The sequence below is a fragment of the Rattus norvegicus genome, chromosome 7 (genome assembly GCF_021556685.1).
Source record: "Rattus norvegicus strain SHRSP/BbbUtx chromosome 7, alternate assembly SHRSP_T2T, whole genome shotgun sequence".
Classification (NCBI taxonomy): Eukaryota; Metazoa; Chordata; class Mammalia; order Rodentia; family Muridae; genus Rattus; species Rattus norvegicus.
In genome coordinates, this window is record NC_141540.1 from 78,280,247 (window position 1) to 78,298,818 (window position 18,572).

At 46.6% G+C, this 18,572-nt stretch overlaps 1 protein-coding gene across 14 annotated transcripts in view; it reads right to left on the reverse strand.

Annotated features, from left to right (window-relative positions):
- The window catches only part of Ncald (neurocalcin delta), a 435,285-nt gene that overhangs the window by 65,266 nt on the left and 351,447 nt on the right, over positions 1-18,572 (reverse strand).

The window sequence follows — 18,572 nt, forward strand, 5'->3', positions numbered from 1 at the left end:
TGTCACTGAGAAGCCTGTTCTAGGTGTCACATACGGCCGTGAGCACCTTCTGTGACACCCCACTCAGCAGCGGGAAGAGGCAGCTTTAGCCCCAGGCCTGCACCAAGCACCAGGTGCTCTGACTCAGCCGCAGCTGAGTTCTCTCTCTCACTTCCTGCATGCACCTGCTGCACCTTGGATGTTACAGCAGCGCTCACAGGCTTCCTTCATGGACACGGATGTATGGGCCTTCACGAGACCCTAAACTCCACAGTACGAGTGGTTTGTATGCAACCTTGTCTAGCACAGCACTGACCTGTAGGTTGTGCAATCGTTATTTTGCAATTTGAATGGACACATCCAAGAGATACAATTGGAAGAGTTTGGTCTAACTCTGAACCTAGGAGTTGAGTCCCATGTAGATCTCAGGGCTCCTTTCCTGGAAAGTACAATGCCATTGGCTCCAGTGGATGTCAGGGAGGATACACCTCCATTTTTGTCTCCAGCCTTCTCTGCAGATTAATACTTGCAGCACACTTACAGGAATCTGGCGTTATAGTATTTATGGCAACCGTCTGCGAATCAATCAGCCAAACACGCAGGCAGAAACCTCCCACATCCTCAACAACACCATTGCTTAGTCTGAGATGCTTCTTGGAAGACAAAGAGGCATTCATAAAATGAAACAGTAGTGAATACTACTCGATAAGAAAGGTTTATGGCAACATGACTAGCTGATTTACACGGTACTCCCATGCCAATGGCTGGGGGCAGTTCTCAAAAAGATGTTCTCTGAAGCCTATACCCCAAGCCGGAGTGGCTTTAAATACAAGGATACCAAGGGAGAAAGGAGAGAAAAGAATAGAAGGATGAAGAGGAAATGGAGGAGGAGGAGGAGGAGGAGGAGGAGGAGGAGGTGAGAGGAGGGGATAGGCTGGGAGGGAGGAGCAATAGGGACAGCCCTCAATCTCTTGACACATAGAGGAAGCCATCATCAACAATAAAAGGGAGACATGATACTATATTATTTTCTGGAAACGTTCACCTCAACTGAGGGAAGCTTTCAAGCACAAGTCGAGACTTGCCTGCCTTGTGGGTAGGAAAGTGATGCTCCCCTTTCTTCTCTTGCCTCAATCTGACCACATGACAAAGGGTTCAGGAAACCAAAGTTCTAAAGCTACATAGACATCCCCAAAGAAGACCCCTCCCCATTCCAAACAAGTAAGCAAGCAGCACCTGGATTTCACAGGGAATTTCCAGAGTGACGGCTGTTCCACATGACAAATGCTAATGGCGAGCTGGCGTCGGAGCTTACCCAAGGGGAGAGAAAGTGTACCATTGATGGGAGCAAGCTGGGGGTGAGCTGGGCCACATTCCCGTAGATGTAAGACCAGCATTGCTCTCCCTTGGAATTCAGCTAAGAGCTGATTCCACGCCTGACTTCTGATGCAGAGGTTCCCAAGGTGACACCATATTCCCGGGGTGGCTCAAATCAAGAAGGTGGCCAATGGCAGAGCCAGTCTGTGGCTATGGCTGAGCTCCTGAGAGCTCATCTCCTGGTTTTGAGGAGATGTCCCAAGGGCTGTTGAGTGAGTCGACATCACACAGATTTGGGCCTTGAAACAGAGCAACTCATCCCGGCTCCCCACGCAGAACACCCCAGCTATTGACAATCTGTCACTCCGAGAACACATAGCCTGAAGTTTCCACTCCTCCCACGCAGCTTGGCTAGCCTGGCTAGCAACGGGTTTTATTTTTACAATGATTTTCACTCTGCAACATTACCTCCTGGCCAGGGGGCTCAGAGGCCGCTGGAAACGAGAGCCAGCTGGGAGCCCAGCAGCGCAGTGACCAGGGATCAGAGGCTCCCGCACTGGGAAGGAGGAAAGCACTGGCCAGAGGCCATGCCGCTGACTATTCTGGGAAAGACATGATGACATGAGGGGGCAGGGATCTCATTCATCCTAGGGGCAATGCAAACTGACCTTTGGATGGGAGCGGCTGAGGTTCCTGGTGCAGCTGCCTGTCCTAACCAGCAATAACTTGCATACGTGGAGAAAGTGCCCAAAACATCAGTGAACTTCCAGTATGTGGAGCACTGGCTGTTTCTTTTGAGTTCACAAGACAGCAAACTTTATGCTGAGTTCTCACAGGAGTGGGGCTGTGCCCTGTGCTGGGGCTGTGCTCTGTCCTGGGGCTGTGCCCTGTCCTGGGGCTGTGCTCTGTCCTGGGACTGTGCCCTGTCCAGGATAGGCATCTCACTTAGCATCAGCAGCATTTCAATTCAAATGGGTCGTGATGCCCTGCAAAGTTTGCACTCATGAATATGAAAACCGTCACCCATTTATCCTCTCGCTTTGCCTTACTTCTTTACCAGCTTGGCCTTTTTTCAAACGCACCACAGAGATAAGCCCAGGGCTAGGTCACGGCTCGTCGCCATAAATCTCAGTTAGCAGGGAACAAACGCAATCTTCCCTTTATGGCTCCAGGCCTGGTGCTGGGTCTCCTTCTGCCTAGGAGCTGTGAAAAGTTTGGACAGATGTTGGATTCAGGGGAGGGATGCCTTACTTCCTGTAGCAGGGACCCTTCTCATTTCCTGGGGAGCTGGGGGACACTTCTCCCAGCCTTATTGCTACCTGGGGGGAGGGGAAGCTCAGAGATCCCAGTTCTCGTGAAGCATGATGCCTTAGAAACAGAATGTGGGGTACCCCAATGCCTTTTACTTCCCAAAATTAGGTCAGCAGATTTGCCAGAGCAGGAGCCTTGCCTCTGGGTGCTCTAGTGGGGCAGGCGGTCAGCCCCTGCAGGCACTTGTCTGACAGGTGTCCCAGCTTAGGATGAAGGGATGCGGACACCACTATAGAGGACCTCTCTCTGACATTGGGACCCCAGGTCATTTACTCCTCCAGTATTTACACTAGGGGTTGCATCCTGTTTATATTGAGCACTATAATAAAAACTCCCCATGAAATCCCTTGGATGAGAATACATTAAGCAGATCTTCTGATCACAAACATTGATTGATAAAATGATCTAGGAGGTTACAAAACACACCCTGCTCTCTAGGCTTCGTTGTTTGGTCAGAAGTGACAGAGATATTTAAAGATGTGGCTGAGAAGGGACTTACTTGTTCCCCAGTGGTCACTTTGCCCTTCTTAGTCTCTCTTTCCCTCTCCCTCTCCCTATCTCTTGAATCACTCTACCTCTTGATAAAGTTCCCATCTTGAATTTTTTCACCTTGCGGGCACACGTAGATATTAATGTATCTGATACATACTGACCAATCAATTTAGCCTTACGGGTGAGCCACAGGTCCCAGCGAGAGAGAGATTGTCTCATTAAACAAGGTAGATGGCTCCTGGAGAAGGATACCTAAGATTACCCTCTGGCCTCTGCAGACACACATGCACGGGAGGTGCGTGTGTGTACGTGCACACACACACACACACACACACACACACACACACACACACACACACACTGAGTTGGGAGCCCTTAGGTTCAAGTGGACCATCTTGGAAGGCATCAGGTATGACTCTGGAATTGGGGATTGGTTTTATAGCTGGGTCTAAGCACGCCAGTAAGTACTGTTTGAAGGTGTAAGAACCAGTGAACGGGTTGCATTTACTGGGGTAATGAATGTGGTTAGAAAGAAGTAACATGGTGTTCTGTGTCCCCCAACTATTTCAAGAGCACGGGTGTGTTAGGAGGAAAGCAAAGATGTGATTATGAAGCCAAGGGGACAGCCACTCAAAGGAGGGGTAGCCTCTACCAAGCGCTGCTCCTGGTCCTGGTTATTGGTAAATGTCACTGTGTGGTAGTGTTGCTACACATGGCCACGGTGACCCTAAGAACAAAAGTACCCCTGAATAAGTGAGTTTAGGAGCAACTGTGAAGAACAAAGTAGGGGCAGTGTGGGTGCACCCAGGTCCCAGGTCATTTTCTGTTGCTGTGTTTGACATCATGGCAAAGGGCAACTTGGAGAGGGAGGGGCTTACTTGGTTTATCCATTCCCATCGGTCTATCACTGGGAGAAACAGAGGCCAGGGCTCATGAAGGCGGGTGTGGGCAGAGACCGTGGAAGAACACCACTTACATTGGCTTGCCCGCCCACCTCCATATCCATCCAGGACCACCTGCCATGAGGTGGCCCCTCCCACAGCTGCTGGACCTTCCTACTGGCCCTACAGGCCAATCAGATGCTGACATTTTCTCGGTTGATGCTCCCTCTTCCCATAGGACCACAAAACCCAAACCCACTCAGGAAGACCTTTGTGCTAAAGGGGTGCAGGACAAGAGAGTCACTGGCAGGGAAGGAGGGTCCAGAGAAAGGCTTTGGGCTGGATCTTGAAAGGATTTCTCCCAGCACGTTAATACTATTTCTGGAACACTCCACTGTGGCAGGTGCTTTACATGTGACACTCTACTTAATCTCAATGGCTTTGCAGTGTAGATGCTAATGCCACCGTGGGAGGAAACAGATGTTAAGAGAAAGTGAGAAATGTTTCAAAGCCAGCCAGGAAGTGACTGCACCACAATTTAAAACCATGTTGTTCTGATGAGTGGATTGCCCCATGATAGAGCCCGCCTCCTGCTAGGAGTCCAGCTGATGGAGGGGTGGGTATAGTCAAGTGGGAACTGTCAAGATCAGACTGAAGGAGCTCTCAGCCATGTAGAGAACTGTGTAAGGACGCTGCACCCTGACCTACTTCCGGCATTGAAGAATAAGGTGCCAAATGCAGTCTCTTTATAGGCTTCCCTCTGCACGGCGCTCCGTGCACACAGAACTTACATCCCACCCAAGAGGACAGACACCAGCACATCCTAGCAAGAGAGTGTAAAGTCCACCCTTTCCCACTACTTCACTGTGTGGATCCAAGGAGCACCAGAAACATTTGCTGCTCTCAGGTTGCTACATTGTACTGAAGGGGATACTATTTGGAAATGACTATGGTTCTTGGCAGGGAGAGCTACTGGGGCCTACAGCTCTTCTCAAAGCCCAATGTGCATGTGAAACAATCCAGGCAGCATAAAAACTGGTGAGGCTTCAAAATTACAGATTCCTTTAAAGAGCATTTACGAATACCCGACCCCCAGCGAAAAGTAAGATGCTTCTAGAAACTTTTTTTTATGTCCAGAAAGAGATTTGATTATGGAGTTTGTAGGAGCTCTTAAAATGAGGAGCAGGGTAAGCATGTGGCAAGGAACTGAGGGTGATGAGAAAGGTTTTCTAAACCCAGCCTTGGGATGAATGTACGAACTCATACGTACCAATAGGACGAAAACACCAACTCAACCTAGGCGTGGTGCATGCCTTTAATTCCAGCACTCAGGAGGCAGAGGCAGGTGGATTTCTGTGAGTTCAAGGCCAGCGTGGAAACCTGGTCTAGAGAGCAGGTTCTAGGCCAGCCAGGGCTACACAGAAAAACAACCCTGTCTTGGCAAAGGAAGAGAGATGGGGGAGTGGGGAGACACCAACTCAGAACTTCAGAGCTCAGGAGGCTACGTCTTAGAGCAGGTTAGGAGTACAAAGATCTCTTCTAGAAGTACCAGGGCATCCTGGAAACACCAACATCAATCAGTGCCACACTGAACTGCCCTGAAGATTCAGAGGCTGGTTCAGCAGCGACCTGAGGCTAATGTGCTAACATCCAGATCTTTGCTGCAATCCCTCACTGCCCTGGAGCCCCTCCCCCTGCAGCACACACTAACCTCATTCCTGTGCTGTTCCCACAGAACGTGCACACTCAGTTGCCAAGGTCACGTTCACAGCAGAGCACACCGAGACACCACCACGAGTGCTCTCTCTGCTCTCCTGAACCCTATCCTTTAGCTTCTTATTCTCAGTAATTTTGAACTTTTGGAGAAAGCTGCTTTTCAGACAAGTTGTACTGTGCTCACAAAGGTGTTCTTAAAGTGTTTTTTGAGGGGAACTGGTCATTTCTGGTTAGGATATGAGAAAACCACTAGACGTCTCTCTGTCAGGAGAAAAATGAGCAGTGGCCGAATATCTAACCTGAACTTCTAAATTGTGAGTGAAAATTTTGTTTGTGTGTTAACTTACACATTTTTAAAATTAAAACTAGATACGGTATATTCTGATAATGGTTTCCTCTCCCTCAACTCTTCCCATATCCTTCTCACTTCCTCACCCACCCAGATCCACACCATTTCCTTCTCTCTTATTAGGCTACAAAAGGTAATAATAATAATAACAATAATAATAATAACAATAACAACAACATCAATAATGAAATAAGATAAAAATAAGATCAAATTCTCGTAGTTTCTTGGAATCCACAATTGATGTTTCCTGGATGCCCAACAGACGGCCCTAAATTGATCTCCTTCTTCATAAAGAAAGCTAATCACAATTCCTGATCTACAACCTTTTAAGTGAATAGTCTCTTGGTATTTTCAGAACCTAATAGTGGAAGGTCATCTTTCTTCCCATGGAAAACCACTCATGTAAACTCTCTACTCATTCTGACCACACTTTACAAAACTAAACCAGCCGGCCATGTTGGCAGCAAGTGTGAATGCCCCGTCCCCACTGTGTCTGCTGAGAGACTTCCAACACCCACCTGCGCTTGGCTCTCATCAGCTTGGTTGTATGAAGGCTGAAAACTATTCCTAATTTTAATTCTAATAAAGACTTGAAGAAAAGTGTGTCCCTGTTTGTTTACATATACAAATTTAGAAGCACTGTGAAATCTCAAACAAAATTAGCCATGGTGGATGGGGGAAGAGGAACCAGACAACCCAGTTAACTGGAGGAGGCTGAGCCATGTCCATGCCAGGACTTTGGAGAATGCTGGCTGAAGGGGAGACCACCTCTGATGGGGACCCACTGGCCAGGGACAGCACACAAACATGGACAAAGACCATAAATAGATTCATGCTGTTCTTGTCATTGTGAAGGTCAGAACCTTGCAGTTCTGGAAGGTTCCTAAAACACCATTGCTATCTGAACAAGAAACCAAGAAATATTGGGGGCTGGGGATTTAGCTCAGTGGTAGAGCGCTTGCCTAGGAAGCGCAAGGCCCTGGGTTCGGTCCCCAGCTCTGAAAAAAAGAACCAAAAAAAAAAAAAAAGAAATATTGGACCCCAGAACTGCACACACGGAGGTCATATATTTTAGGAGACTATCCCTGATTTTTAAAAGCCTGCTTTGTGCTCCCATGTTCCAACAGGGCACCTAACCAGACCTCTGTGCAGATTCTAGACTTTGGAGTAGTCAAAGGAGCATCATTTGGTTGCCCCTAGAGATGTGCGTCACCTCTAAACAGCTGAATGTCGTCTGGGGTAAAGAACAATGCCTGGCATAGGAGATCAGCTCCCTCAAAGAAATTCAACCCAAGGCTGACGATATCATCGGTACCCAAGTTAGTGGAGATATCACGCTCATTTCTGCATATTTCCCCGTTATCCAAGGTTTCCTAACAAGCAAGGTTTTATTCTCTGGCAACCAAAGTTACATCGAGCAATGATTAGAGAAATGACAGATCCCGTATGCAAACTTGTTGGGTTCCTGCAAAGAAGCAGGTTGGCGAGTAATTGCTGTTTCTTTACCGAGGAAAAAAATGAAGTCAGAGCGAGTGAGTTGCCTGTGTGTGCCAGCTGTCTTCTGGGACAACTGGTACTCTTGACACACTTGGCAAGCATCATGAACTTCCAAGGCTTCCTTTTTCTCTCATGGCCCAGGGTAGAGGCAGCCACAGACGTTTTCCAGAAAGCCGGGGTTCCAAATAATTTTCAGTACTGATGTGCTTCATCTAAAACTAAATGTGGCTTATTCTTCACGTGAGTCGGAGACTGCGTATTTACAGACTTTAGACTGCACTGTGCCTCCAGTTAATATGTTCACTGAGGTTTTAAGCAGTATGCATAATAATGGGGCTTCCACATAACTCCCTGCTGTGGTGTGAATGTAAAATATTCACCCTGGGCTTCTGCGTTTGAACGTCTATTCAGCGATGGAGATGTCCGGGAAGACTGCAAGCTTAAGGAGGCAGATCCTTGCTGAAGAAAATATCACTGAAGGAAAGTCCCGTGTCCTCTTTGCACTCTATTTCCATTTTAGGAACAGCTGAGAGAGAGGGGGAGGGAAGGAAGGAGGGAGGGGGAAGAGGGCAGGAGGGAGGAAGGGAAAGAGAGAGAGGTGGGGGTGGGGAGATTGGGTGGGAGTTGAGACAAGGCCTCTTTATGTAACCCTAGCTGGCCTGTAGCTTAGTTTATAAAGCAGGCTGGTCTTGAACTCGCAGAGACCCACCTGCCTCTGTCTCCTGAGTGCCGGGATTAAAGGTATACTGAATCTCTTCCTCCTCTCCCTCCTCTTTTCCTCCTCTTCTCCTTCCTCTTCCTCCTCCCCCCTTCTTCTCTGCAGAAGCAATGATGCTGAACTTTCCCCATACAGTAGACTTCATCCTCTCAGTGTAAATGACTAATGCAAATAGACATGAATGTGAATAAAGCCTTCCTGTCTGAAGGGCCCCTTGTAGGTGCTGGGTCACAGCAATGGGAAACACATTCCCCCAGATGAAATGCCGCTTCACTTCCATTTGGACGAAGTGACTGCTTCCCTGGCACTTTGTGGCTTTGATGGAAGTCCCAATCCTCCTAGGAGAGTTGTTTGTGTTTCTTGCCACACACCCTCCAAGGCATAAAAAGTGAGCTGCTGCAGGCCGCTGCAGAAGGACAAACCTTGTGTATTTGAGACATAGTCTCACTTGTAGCCCAGGCTGGCTTTAATCTCATCATGAGATTAAAACCTCCTGAGTGCTGCGGTAACAGATGTGAGCCTCCCTCCTAGCCGCTCTGCAGAGTTTTGGCAGGCTACTCCAGTGCCGCGATGCCTCCAGATGAGGAAGTGCTCAGCACCCCGTTCCTGGGACACAGAAGCCCAAAGCACAGACAGAAAAGCTTTATTTGCTTAAAATAAACACTGCCTGTTAGAAAACAGTCAAGGAGACAGGCGAGCTTGTCTTGCCTCACCCCTTCTCTCCACTTACATTTGCGACCCCCATGATTATAAAATGAGCGTAGAGACAACCTTGATTACGCGTGCCTACGTTTGAACCTACTGTCATGCTGGCACGCTATGCAAAGGTCTAGCAGAACATCAATAGTCAAGGCTAATGCCTACAAAAACTGTTAGATTAGTCTCGATGTTTGTGGAGAGCTTAATTTTGCAAACGATTTCAACGACTGTTTTGAAAAGAGATGGGTAAGGCTTCAGCAAGGTAATTTTGGATGGATGACACAAGAAACATAGCAAGTTAGTGTAGCTTAAAGCCGCCTGCTTCAGGGTTCCATTCAACACATTCCCGGAGGACGCCTCTTCCCAAGAAGTGTGGGTGAATTGAGTGCATACTCCCAGCTATTCGAGGGACGCTATTTGTGGCAGCATCTGGAGTGGCTTGAATGAGGACAGACGCCCCAACCAGGCCATTCAAAGGATCTTCCACAGAGATAGCGTTTGATTCGCAACTGTGTGCAGGAGAGAGTATGAGCAAGGCGAGGGCTTCCCCTCTTGTTCAAAGCCTCATCTTTGCCTCTACTTGAATGAAAAGACTTGGGAGTAAGGCCATGTTCTGCTGAGAGTTGCCTGAGAACAGAAGAAGGGACCCATAGGCAGAGGTTCTAGGTGTTGAGATTGTGAAAGACCTATAGGAGTCGAGGATTCCAATTTTAGGAAGAATGCCACAATCAACCTTGGGAAACATCTTCTTTTTAATTAAATATTTATTTAATGTGTATGGGTGTTTTATCTGCGTGAGTGGTTTTGCACGTGTGCCTGGCACCCAAGGAAGCCAGAAGAGAGTATTGAATCCCCTGAGACTGGAGTTAGGGATGGTTGTTAGCCACCATATGGGTGCTGGGAATTGAACTAGGGTCTTCTGGAAGAGTAGCCAGTGCTCTTAACTGCTGAGCCACCACTCCAGCCCCAGGAAACATATCTTACCGTACTCTCCACTGAGAGGTTGATGACAAATTAAAAGCAATAAGAAGTCTCACAGTCAAGAAGCATGCCAGTTTCGTTCATCCAATGAATGCATTTACTGTGGAGTATCCTGCAGAACCAGCCTGCTCAGGACACTAGGTGGGAGGAGCGAATAGGTCTGTGGTCTTAAAGATGGGACAGATAAAGGGCATTTTCTAAGCAACACATATATTTGTCAAAAAAACCTATTGAGACACTCATTCCCTTGGCTCAGCCGTTTTTAAGGAAGATGACAATCAACCAACCGACCCCACTGGTTGCCTAGCACACTGCTCCTGAGTCCCCCTCCCTTTCCCATGAGCGTCTTCTCTGGATTCTGAGGCCTAGACTTTCTTGGGGCTTGGCTCCATAGCCTCTGTCATTAGTAGCTTTCTGTGCTATGACTCGAGCTGTATCAGTACCAATTTGCTATCCTGGTGCTTCTCTCATTCAGGCTTCTGAGGGCCTGACCTCGGATGCCACAGGTCCACTCTGTGCTTCTGAGGTCCACGGCCTCTCTTTTAAGGCTCTCCCATGAAATACCTCATGAAACGTGGTCTCTATGGATTATGAATAATTGAGGTTTTCATATGTGTTTTCCAAAATCAAGGAACTGATTATTTAAGGGGTGCAGGTTAGTATCCCCTATCCAGAACAATTTGTGATCACCATGTTATGGATTTTAGATTTTTTTCCTTCAAATTTTGAAATGGTTGTATATACACAATGACATGTCTTGAGGGTGAAATCCAAATCTATATACATTCATTTCTGCTTCATGGATGCCTTGTATAAAGTTGCATCCAGGTACAATCATCTGAAGGCAATTTAATCTAATATTTTAGATGATTTTGTTCATGAAATGAGTTTCTTGGTACATACATTTCCACTTGTGGTATCATCTTGGTGCTTATTAAAGCGTGTGGATTCTGGGATGTTTCTGGTTCTCATGGTTCAGTTTAGGGTGTTCAACTTTCAGTAACTTGCCTGAGGTCACAGAGTTTAAGGGCAGAGTCTAGACGGGATCCTCTTCTAACTTAGAGGGCTTGCGGCTGTGAATTCATGAGCCTTCAGTTTAACACTCACATCGAGGCTGGCAGCTCACCTGTGCATCCTCTGTCCCAGAGTGGGGCACCCCGAGCGGTAGGGGCGGGCTCCTGGCTGCTGTCCTCTCTCCTTGGTTTGAGTAGCACGTGTTCTCCTGGGTTAGCCCCTTTCTTTCCATCCCTTTGCCAGAGCCACCTACTGCCACTCAAGTTGAACGGCTAAACTGCTCTTGTGTAAACGTCCCCATGCTGCTCGCAAAATATTTGAACTCAAGCTGAATGTACATGTCTCCAGAAGATCTCCTGGGCAGGGCTCTATGCAGTGGGACACGTATGGGAGAGACTGCTGGAGTAGGTTTGGAGTCTGGGTGAGTCAGGGTTACCCGTTGCTCTGGATGGACATCCCCATCCCTCCCTGTTCACGAGCATTGCCTTGCTAAGTTTTTAAGTATGGGATCTACATTTAAATATCTAGTCAGACATTAGCAGTGGCATTGTACTTAAAGCTCTCTTAGTATTCTTAAGAGACCAATGTTTAATGTTCCCCTCTTTAACACAGGACCAATGGTGTATAGAGGACACATTTTCTAAGTTTTTAATCTACATGCATTTCTCCGAGGCTCACGGAAGACAATGAGTGTGCAGAGTTAGAGGAGGGAGGAGCTTTGAGGATCACGGGTCTGACTCTTTACTACGTGCTCTTGGGCTGAAGTCAACCCCCATGGGCTTTTGTTCTCTCATCTAGCAATGAGAGTTTGATGCTGGTTACCTCAGAGGTAGCAAGGCGTGACTAATTTTGATGGTCATGGGATATTGCTTAGGCACAGTGGAAACACAGTGGCAAGGAAAGGAATCTGAGTAATTTCCTCAATAATTTTCTACAGAGAGCTGGATGGAGTGCAGCGGTTCACAGAGCATCCTACACTCATCCACCGCCATGGATACTCTACTCATACCCTGTACACGCATGTGGCACCTTAAAAAAACAAAACAAAAATCATAGAATTTAAATAAAAAATTATATTTGTTGATTTGTGTATGGGAAGAGAGGCATACACCACAGCGTGCACACAGAAATCAGAATAACTCGCAGAAGCTGCTCTTCTCCATGTACCACACAGGTCCCGGGGGTTAAATCAGGAAATTAGGCTTGGTGGTAAGTGCCTTTCCTGCCAGACTGTCTTACCAGCCCCTATGTAATATTTCAAAGTTTGTTGGTACATACCCATGAAGCCAATCATTCCCTAGGAACAGGTATACTCAAACTTAGAAAATGGATGTCTACAATAAAAGAAATATCTGAACAAAGTATACTTTTACTCTATGGGGTTTGGAAATAAACACTTCCTTCATGTTCTGTAACTTACTTTTGGAGGAGAAGGGGGAAATTAAGATAATAAGGGTGTAAGTCTGAAAAGGTCATTGGGGAAAGGTGAACTAAGTTTTAAAATTCTCACTGTAACTTGTGCATTGCTGGAAAGTTGTTTCTCTCCCATGATACCTCCTCCTCCATGCCTACGTGGCCAGCCTGTAGGTCAAGCCGCTCAACACAGTGTCTCCTCTATAAGCCGAATGCTCCCCCGGGCTTCCTAAGAAGGCAAAGGCAGAATGCTTCCTACGATTTATGCCCACTTAGGTGGCCAGCTACTGAAGCCCGACAGCCTTAATCTTTAGTTGGCCATCCATACTGAGGGATCCACGTGGACCCTGCTGAGAAGAGGTTACTTGCTCAGAGTTGATTCTGGTTACAGGAGTCTGGACAGGTCACGCATCTCCTTGAACCGAGCGATCCATGTCTACGACAGTTTGCAGTGATGCTACATGGTTCACCCATGCTAGGTTGGTGTTGGGATTGTGACTGAATAATTTATTCTCCTAAAGGCAAGATGTACCCTTGATGCTTAAGGCAGACAGTACAGGACCTGCACCCTTCTGTCGTGTGCTGAGCAGCTGTGAGCTTTTGAAGAGCCAGACGCTTGTGATTTCTTTGTAGTTCATATCCTTACAGACTTGAGGAGGTAAGGAAGTGCAGGTGGCTCTCCAGGTTTCCTTGGTGTGAATTAAGAATTACCAGAGAGGGGGTTAGAGAGATGGCTCAGCAGTTAAGAGCACTGACTGCTCTTCCTGAGGTCCTGAGTTCAATTCCCAGCAACCACATGGTGGCTCATGACCACCTGTAATGGGATCTGATGCCCTCTTCTGGTGTGTCTGAAGACAGCTACAGTGCACTCATATGTCAAATAAATAAATCTTAGAAAAAAAAAAGAATTACGGGAGAAGTTTTAGAAAGGTGAATTTCACACCCTAGTCTATAGATTCTGGTCCTAAAGTCCTAATTCAACTCAGGAATCAGCATCTCTCAGCCATGCCATAGGTGAGGGCCTGTAGGTGGATGCTGTCTCTCTCCTTTAACCAGGGACTTTTGGGGTTACCTCAGGCTATCACTCCTCGTGGACCTAGCAGTTCAGATTCAGCCAAGACACAGCAATTTGAGGACCTCTGCATCTTTCTTTCCTCCAGACTTAACCCAGACTGCTGCAAGGGCTGTTGGGAGCACATCTTGTGATTCTGGGGACTTCATACTGTTAGCATCTCCAGATCCTCATTTCCTATTAAGCTAGCCTGGCACCTCACCAAGATAGCTTCCGAGTCACACAACTGGGAATATCCCATTTCATAGTGTCAAACGGCTAGCCTCACATCGCCAATGGGTTTTATAGCTTCATTCTTAAAAACGCTGGGAGGCGATAAACGGTCCCTTGGAATGGTAAGAAGGGAAGCATGGTGCCCAGACAATCCCGTGCGTGGGCAGATAAAGGGATTCCTACTTGTCTTCTGAGACCTTCTAAATCCTGGAGTAAATTAGCCTCAAAACCGAAAGATGCCCAATGTGTGCAGGACATGGTGGATGGGAAAGCAGTTACTATGGAGAATGGAGGACCTGTAATCAACAGCAGAGCCCTGCCTCGACCTGAATCATTCCTACAAAATGTGCTTTTCAGCTCCACTTCACGCAAACTCACTCTCTCCTTTAATCTTGCTTCCACGAACTTCACACATATTTATTGAGCTTCTTACTTTGTGCATAAAATAATACAAATCAAGATTAATAATAAAAATCAAGATTAATTTTGACTAACCAAGAAGCGAGAGCCCACTTGTTTCTGACAACTAGCTTTTTTTTTCTTTTTTTCTGAATGAAGTTATTGGAAATCGTAGGCAAAGATCTCTGAGGGAAGACTTTCAGAATAACAGAGAAACTTCTGAGCAAGGAAACAAAACAATCCTTCGAGTAGCAGCGCCTCACACTGGAAGGCCTTCACCCTCCAACAATTCCCAGCAGGCATCAGAAACCAAGGGTGGCTTGAAAGCCTCTTCCAAGCTATCTGTGGTGTTGAAGTGCTCCTGTGAGAGATGGGTCACAATAGAAAATGCTGCAAGTACAGTCACACTAAGGACTTGGAGCTGTTGGGATCCTTCAGCATCTTTTGGTGCCTCTAATTGCCAACACTGTCTTTGCATCTCAGTCTCCCGTGCATGTGTGCAGGTGTGAGTGGTATGCTTATGTATGCCTGTATGTGGTGGACATGTGTGATGAAGTGCCAGCCTAGGCTTCACTCTCCTGTCTCCCCCTCACTCCCTCTTCCCACCAATGTATTCCCTGCCCTGAGCATAATGGCTTAGGTGACTCAGGACCACACTGTGGATTTGGTTGGCTGCGTTTCAGGCCACCGTTTTCTTGCCTGTGGGATGATGCTAGTGTCTACTTGAAGATCCTTCAACTACATGAGAGATGTGAAGGGTGGTGACTCAGTGGCTGCTTCCTCACCTCTCAGGGCTCTTCCTTTACCCCAGAGGCACGGTAGGGCAACTGGAAGCCGCTGTCTGAACTCTATTCCTGTTATAACAGTGTTCAGCCCTGAGTTTGACACCTGTTACTACAGAGACATCCTTGGGCCTGCACCTGTCCCACAGCCCACTCTACCTGTGATCGAGGTTGTTAACCCCTCCCCAGTCCCATCTCAGGGCAGCCCCACACTGGAGTCCAAGTGGCTAAACTGAGCCCCTGAAGGGGAAGTGACCAGAGCAGAGGACATACTACTAGATTTGGACCTTCTGTGCTGCCTACCTGGGGTTCTTTGGGCTGAGTGGGCCAGGGCTGCCAGTCTTAACCTGGTACCTGTTTACCTGAGAAGGCCCCATTCTGTTGTTCAACTACAGCTTCTGAACCGAGAAATTTGGGACTTATTTTTCTGATTTTAAAAATAAAGTGCCACACCGTTTTTATAAAAAAAAAAAAAAAAGAAAATGCTGCAAGTAGATCCCTTAATGAAAATGCACAAAGAAAGCTGGCATAGGCTTTAAATAATGGTTATATTAAACCATGAAGAAGGCTTTACTGATGCCTACACAACTGAAGTGACGACAACGGCTCAGCCAAGATCTGTGCTCCCAGGCTGTGCTCCCAGGCTGGTAATAATTAAAGTTCTCAGCACACAGGGGCACGACAGAGATAAGGGGTTTTGTTCGGATGAAACAATTGACAACTCCCTGCAAACAAGTTCCAGTAGTCTCTTAACAACCAACAGTGCTCCAGCTTACCTATGTGCCTTCCCCAAATTATCCTTTATGCACAGAATCCCTTCCCCAGAGCCTCTCCCGATTACCAAGGATTCCAGGGGCCACTTCAGCAAGGAAAGACAATGCGCCCATTTCCAGGGTCAACATCAAGCTCATTCATTTCTTTGATCCTTCATTTAGCTTTTCACCACAGCCCTATGGAGGCTCCATGTTTACCACAGGGATCTTCGGGTTTTAACCGAAGAGGACAGGCTTGACACTGCACAACTGTTTGATTAGTAATATAACTGAGGTTTGGGTTATGCACAGGGGTGGGCCCAAGAGAAGGGCTGGAAGGAAGGATGGGGAGTGCTTAGTTGGGGCAGATACTTGGAGTCCAGCTCAGGTCCACTGTCTTTCAGTTTGTTCGCTTTGTAAAATGGCTCATATTTACAAGGCAGCCAGCAGGGTCAGAAGGGATGTCTGTAATAATCAAGGAAATAACAGCTCCATGGAAAGTTAGACGTGCGCCCTGGCCCCATGCCAGTCATGACCAGTACCCTCGGCCAACCATCCTGGAAGCCCATAGAATCTCATCTAAAAACACAAGGGCTTATGTCTCCTGGTGACTGAAGAGGTGTGAGAAAGAAGACACGTAGAAGAGGGCAAGTATCTGGAAAGGTTGCCACAGTAGAAATACAGAGGCTTTCTGGGAATTTATGAAAAATATCAAACAGGCCAATAAAAATTAGGACAGGAAACAGATTTCAGAGTGAGCTAAAGAGGTGAGTGCTCCTTAACTCCCAGAATCCTGCGGAATTTAAGTCTGAGTTTACCAGGAGAAGGCCATTAAAGGGAGCCTTTAAAAGGGCTCTGCAGAATGCTGGGTCCCACCTCCTACCCACTCTCCACTGCCCAGAAGGGTACACGGAAGTACTTTACGTCTAGAAACAAAGCATTCTTCATGCTGGCAGGTGGGACAGTCATGAGCTTCCCATGACTCATCTGTTTCTCACACATGTGCCTTCCATGAGCAGCTCCCAGCTCTGGCTTCCATGAGGAGCTTCCTACAAACTACCCATGGCTTCTTCCATCAGTCTTTATTAATCTGGCTAGGCCAAGTCAAACATTCTCGGGCATTGAAGAAACCTGGGGGTGGGAGGTATTGCTCCATGCTTGAGAACACTGGCTGCTCTTCCAGAGGACCCAGGTTTGATTCCCAGCACCCAAAGGGTGACCCACAGCCATCTGAAACTTCAGTTAGCTCCAGGGAATCTGACACCTTCTTCTGGTCTTTGTGGGCATCAGGCACATTTTAAGCAAAACCACTTATACACATAAAACAATTAAAAAATTAACGCAACAATCAGACTCACTGGGAAGGTTGAATAATTGCAATTAGTGGTACAAAAATGAATCTGTGACCTAAAGGACAAAATCAGGGGAAATCCTTGAATCTATGTAAAAAGGAGTGGGGAAGAGACAAGCAGGAGTGCAGTGGAGAGAGACAAAGGTATATGAGAAGAGCAGAGAGAAGGCCACACAGGAACCCTTTACCAAAGAACCCTGAGTCAACTGGGATGACATAGCTGGACCCTTTCTGTGGAATTTTATGATCAGCAACATAATGGGGAAAATCCTAAAAGCCCCCAGAGGTGGGAAGAATCCACCTCTAAAGGCATCGGGATGAAAATGGCATCCAGGCTCCCCTTTACTTTTTAGTTGCTAGAAGACAAGAGAACAAAGACCACGAATCCATGAAGGAAACTTAATCTGAATACATTTCCAATTGGGGGAATTGAAGATTATAGTCCTTTTAATACTAAAAACATCCTTATACATATATGATAACAAGGTTAAAATGATCTAAGAGAGGGGTAGACCTGGAGACAATGGGATTAATCCATTTGCCGTGGGAAAACACACCAGGGGACTGAATGAGTTTGAAAGGATACATAGTATTTCTTCTGTATTTTCTAAATGAACTACCACAACCGCCTATATTGTACCCTAAACATGTCTTTCCAGAATATTCTACCATAAGCCCATTTTGCTTTTATTCTCCTTGCCTAAATGAACTTTCAGTTTATCATGACCAAATAATTTAGAATCACAAAAGGATCCTGGGACATGCATGCCATAGACTTGATTTTCCAGGTCAACCGGAGAACATGAAGATCATGAGAAATGCTGGAAAACAAGTAGAGGACAATGGGAAATAGGCTCTAATGCTACAGTGGAGCACACACACACACACACACACACACACACACACACACACACACGAGTCTGAAGCAAACAGAGATGAGGGGGTAGGGGGAGGAAAAGGGTCTGGGAGGAGAGAAGAGTCTGGGGGATAGAAGGGGCAGAGAAGGGTCGGAGGTGGAAGAAGGGTAGGAGGAAGAGAAGGGTCAGGGGTGAGAAGCTATCCTGCATGCTCTGTGAGTCTAGCCCACTGTGAGGGTTTGTAATGACTTCCATTCAAGGTGGTTTACCCTCTTCTCTGGAAGTGACACCATGGGCCCAATTCCTTATAGACTTTTTTTTTTTTTGGCCAGGAGAACAGTTCTGCTGGTATAATTTTGTTTTCTTCCCCAGAGATAGTTTTATTTGATTAACCACATCTTTTCTAGTCTCCATGTGAGAGAAAATTAAGTATTGGTGACTGAAAATATAAGCCTGTATCTACTAAGAAGAAAGTCCTCCTTCAAAGTGAAACCCCGAGCTCTCAACGCTTGATTGATATTTAACTTTTAATTAACTTTTAAAAATAATTTAGTTGGAAACCCAAAATTCCAGTTTTACAGTCTTTATCTGGCCCCCAAATCTGCCCTTTCATTTTAGAGTTTGCTTCCCTTATTCTAAAGTAAAATTACATACAATTTGTTTCACTTAAAATATTAGCAGTGGTTATCTTCAGACAGCAGAATACGGTAGCTTTCTCTTCCTTCCTTCCTTCCTTTCTTTCTTTCTTTCTTCCTTCCTTCCCTCCTTCCTTCCTTCCT